At 47.0% G+C, this 4,805-nt stretch overlaps 1 protein-coding gene across 3 annotated transcripts in view; it reads left to right on the forward strand.

Annotated features, from left to right (window-relative positions):
* The window catches only part of FAM222B (family with sequence similarity 222 member B), a 54,564-nt gene that overhangs the window by 20,921 nt on the left and 28,838 nt on the right, over nt 1–4,805 (forward strand). The window contains exon 1 of one of the 3 annotated variants that reach the window (XM_021716916.1): nt 3,121–3,187. The exons of the other annotated variants lie outside the window; for them this stretch is intronic. The gene's annotated coding sequence lies outside the window, so the exon portion shown is untranslated. Of the gene's footprint in view, nt 1–3,120; nt 3,188–4,805 lie in introns of those variants that run through there. 3 annotated transcript variants of the gene reach the window in all.

Raw genomic sequence — 4,805 nt, forward strand, 5'->3', positions numbered from 1 at the left:
GCGGAAGGATCATCAGAGCACAGCAGGTCGAGGCTGCGGTGGCCGGGAGTGGCCACTGCACTCCAGTCTGGGTGACAGAGTGAGACTCCAACTCAAAAAAATAAAAATAAATAAATAAATAAAACTGACTTAGGAAAGGTATGAGTTGAGAGTAAGTTCAAAGTTGGATTTACTTCTTTATCCAGTGAAGAGCGTGAGAACAGGAAGAGGAGTTTTCTGTATAGGATTATTTCTGAAAGAGAGGTAAAGTGTATTCTATCATTACTTGTATTGTTCTCTGAGATAATTTCCTGGGTGAATGATATGCTTTGCCTGGAAAAGCAAGTCTGACTACTTGAACTGAAAGCTTTTTTTGGGTCTATATAGAGTTACTTTCCCAGAGGGTCTTACCTTGGTTGTAGTTGCTCACTTTTTATTCATTTTGTAGGATTTTTCACTAAGAACTCATTAGGCTAGCCAAAGCATAATAGAGGCATAGTGCTGATCTGGGACAGCACTCAAGTCCATAAGAAAATAAACACACTCACGCTTTTTTATTTTATTACTTATTTAAATATATTTTTTGAGTTGGAGTCTTACTCTGTCACCCAGACTGGAGTGCAGTGGCCACTCCCGGCCCCCGCAGCCTCGACCTGCTGTGCTCCGGTGATCCTTCCGCCTCAGCCTTCCACGTAGCTGGAACTACAGGCGCATGCTACCAAGCCTGGCTAACTTTTTTTTGATTTATTGTAGAGATGAGGTCTCGCCAAGTTGCCCAGGCAGGTCTCGACCCGCGGGCTCAGGCAGTCCACTCACCTCAACCTCCCAAAGTGCTGGGATTTACAGACTGAGCCACCAAGCCTGGCTTTTTAAAATTTTTTATATGTATTTTTTGAGTCAAAGTCTCATTCCGTCTCCCGGGCTGGAGTGCAGTGGCATGCTCAGGGCCACCATGGCCTCCACCTGCTGGGCTCAGATGATCTTTCTACCTCAGCCTTCCAAGTAACTGGAACTACAGGCACATGCCACCACAGCCAGCTAATTGTTTTTTAAATTGTAGTGATGAAGTCTCATCATGTTGCCCAGGCAGGTCTTAAACTCCTGAGCTTGGGTAATCCTCTTGCCTAGGCTTCCCAAAGTGCTGGGATTACTGGCATAAACCAATGTTCTTGGCTTTATTTTGTGATTTTTTTTTGAGTTAGAGTTTCACTTCATTGCCCAGGTTGGAGTGCAGTGGTACACTTACCGCTACCCCAGCACTGACCTGCTGGGCCCTGGTGATCCTTTCACCTCAGCCTTCCAAGTAGCCAGAACAACAGGGGCACGTCACCACGCTGGCTAATTTATTTATTTATTTATTGTAGAGACGAGGTCTCGCCAAGTTGCCTGGGCTGGTGTCGAGTCCGTGGGCTCAGACAGTCATTCCACTTGCCTTGGCCTCCCAAAGTGCTGGGATTGCAGGCTGAGCCACTGAGCCTGGCCTATTTTGTGATTTTTTTTTTTTTGAGTTGGAGTCTTACTCTGTCACCCAGACTGGAGTGTAGTGGCCGGGTAGTGGCCGCTTCCGGCCACCGCAGCCTCAACTTACTGGGCTCTGGCGATCCTTCCGCCTCAGACTTCCAAGTAGCTGGAACTACAGGCACGCACTACCACGCCCAGCTAATCTTTGATTTATTGTAGAGATGAGGTCTCGCCAAGTTGCCCAAGTGGGTCTCGAACCCGCGGGCTCAGGCAATCCACTCACCTCAGCCTCCCAAAGGTGCAGGATTACAGCCTGAGCCACTGAGCCCGGTTTATTTTGTGATTTTTAAATTATTATTATTATTTTTTACAAGGCTGGCCACAGCATGCAGATTGGAAGTACTTGTTTAATGGAATGAGCACAAATCTAGGCGTTAAGACAGATTCAATACCAAATCCACTGTCCCAGCTATATCTCACTGGACATTATTTAATCTTTCTGAGTCTGGATTTCCTTATCTATAGGAAGGGAATGATACTTGTTCCGTCTAAATTAAAAAATTTTAAATTTCAGGCCAGGCTTGGTGGCTCAGCCTGTAATCCCAGCATTTTGGGAGACCGAGGCGAGTGGATTGCCTAAGCCTGAGGGTTCAAGACCAGCCCAGGTGACTTGGTGAGACCTTGTCTCTACAATAAATAGAAAATTAGCCAAGTGTGGTACTTGGAAGGCTGAGGCGGAAGGATCGCCGGAGCCCAGCAGGTCGACACTGGGGTGACTGGGAGTGTGCCACTGCACTCCAGCCTAGGCAACGGAGTAAGACACCAACTCAAAAAAAAAAAATTATTTTACATTTCAAATGGAATAATGTATATAAATATGTTGCAAAATATAAAGAACTATAAAATGTAAAGTGGGTGACTTGGTTCTGTTGTGACCTGTATTTTATTAGATTAGGGAAATAATAATAGCCAACTTTTAAAAATTTTTTTGAGAGATATCTTTATCTGTTGCTCAGGCTGGAGTGCTGTCACAGTCAGGGAGTACACTGCAGGATGAAATCCTGGGCTCCAGCAATGCTCCTACCTCTGCTTCCTGAGGAACAAGGACTACAGGCATGTGCCAGCATGCTTGGTCAATTTCTTTTAGAGATGGATGTCTCACTGTGCTGCCCAAGGCTGGTGAATTAAATGCCTGGCCTCAAACGATCCTCCTTCCTCAGCCTCTTGAGAAGGTAGGATTACAGGTGTGAGCCACTGCACCTATCAGTAGCTAACATTACAATACTGCTTGTTTACTGTGCATCAGACATCAGTGTCCTAAACACTGGAGTATATTGTTATTTGTTGTTGTTGTTGTTGTTTTGAGTTAGAGTCTCACTCTGTCACCCAGACTGGAGTGCAGTGGCCACTCCTGGTCACTGCAGCCTCGACCTGCTGGCCTCAGGTGATCCTTCCGCCTCAGCCTTCCAAGTAGCTGGAACTACAAGTGCACACTACCACCCCGGCTAATTTTTTTGATTTATTGTAGAGATAAGGTCTCGCCAAGTTGCCCAGGCGGGTCTCGAACCCTCGGGGTCAGGCAATCCACTCACCTCAGCCTCCCAAAGTACGGGATTACAGGCTGAGCCACTGAGCCCGGCTTGTTATTTAATTAATTAGTTTATTTTTTTGAGTCAGAGTCTCACTCTGTCACCCAAGCTGAAGTGCAGTGGCATGATCTTGGCTTACTGCAGCCTCAGACTCCTGAGCTCAAGTGATCTTCCAGTCTTAGCCTTCCGAGTAGCTGGGTCTACAGGCACGTGCCAGCATACCCGGCTAATTTTTATTTTTTTGTAGAAACAAGGTCTTACTATGTAGCCTAGTCTGGTCTCTAGTTCCTGGGCTTAAGCAGTCTTTCTGCCTTGGCCTCTGAAAGTTTGGGATTACAGGCATGAGCCACTATGCCTGGCCTAGCTCTGGAATATATTAAACCCATTTAACTCTCACAATAATCTCATGAAGCAGGGTACTTTCCCAGGGTCACATAGTGGCAGAACTGAAAAAAAAAATTTTTTTTTTTTGAGTTGGAGTCTCCTAGGCTGGAGTGTGGTGGCACGCTCCCAGCCACCGCAGCTTCAACCTGCTGGACTCAGGTGATCCTTCTGCCTCAGCCTTCCAAGTAACTGGGACTATAGGCACATGCCACCATGCCCAGCTAATTTTTTGATTCATTGTAGAGACCAGGTCTTGTCAAGTTGCCCAGGCTGGTCTCGAACCCCTGGTCTCAGGCATTCCTCTTGCTTCTGCCTCTCAAAGTGCTGGGATTACAGGTGTGAGCCACTGCGCCCGGCCTTTTCTTTTTTCTTACTGAGATGGGGTCTCACTATGTTGCCCAGGTTAGACACAAATTCCTGAGCTCAAGTGATCCTGCCAACTTGACCTCACAGAATAATCCTCCCACAACTGGATTTACAGGTGTGAGCCTCATTTCATGGCCACCGCAGTCTTGACCTGCTGGGCTCAGGCAATCCTTTTGCCTCAGTCTTCCAAGTAGCTGGAACTACAGGAATGAGATTTTTAAAATTAATTTAATTTAATTTTTTTTTAGTTGAAGTCTCACTCTGTCGCCCAGACTGGAGTGTGGTGGCACACTCCCAGCCACCGCAGCCTCAACCTGCTGGGCTCCCGCGATCCTTCCGCCTCAGCCTTCCGAGTAACCAGAACTACAGGTGTGCGCTACTATGCCTGGCTAATTTTTAATTTATTGTAGAAATGAGGTCTCACCAAGTTGCCCAGGGGGGTCTCGAACCCACAGGCTCAGGCAGTCCACTTGCCTCGGCCTCCCAAAATGCTGGGATTACAGACTGAGCCACTGAGCCTGGCCTTATTTTATTTTAGAGTTGTGGGGTAAAGTGAGGATTTATCACATAAGTAAGTTGCAAGCAGGTGAGGTTTGGGCTTCCAGCTGGCTCTCTCTCCCACTAATAATGGGCCAGGTAGGTATCCAGTGTGTTGCCACATGCCTCCCCTCCCCCCTAGTAGTGTCCAGTCTGCTGATCCTATGCTTGTGCTCCTCTGACAAGTGATCAGGGCCCACTTATGAAGGAGAACAGGTACTCAGTTCTTTGTTTCTGTGATAATTCACTTAGAATGATGGTCTCCAGCTGCATTAATGTTGCTGTAAGGCCATGATTTTGTTCTTCTTTATAGCTGCATAATATTTTATTCTTTTTCTTTTCTTTTTTTTTTTTTTTTTTGAGATGGAGTCTCACTCTGTCACCCCAGACTGGAGTGCAGTGGCCGCTCCCGGTCACCACAGCCTCGACCTGCTGGGCTCCGGCGATCCTTCCGCCTCAGCCTTCCAAGGAGCTGGAACTACAGGCGTG

The sequence above is a fragment of the Carlito syrichta genome, unplaced genomic scaffold (genome assembly GCF_000164805.1).
Source record: "Carlito syrichta isolate Samal-C Ts95f unplaced genomic scaffold, Tarsius_syrichta-2.0.1 Scaffold309091, whole genome shotgun sequence".
NCBI lineage: Eukaryota > Metazoa > Chordata > Mammalia > Primates > Tarsiidae > Carlito > Carlito syrichta.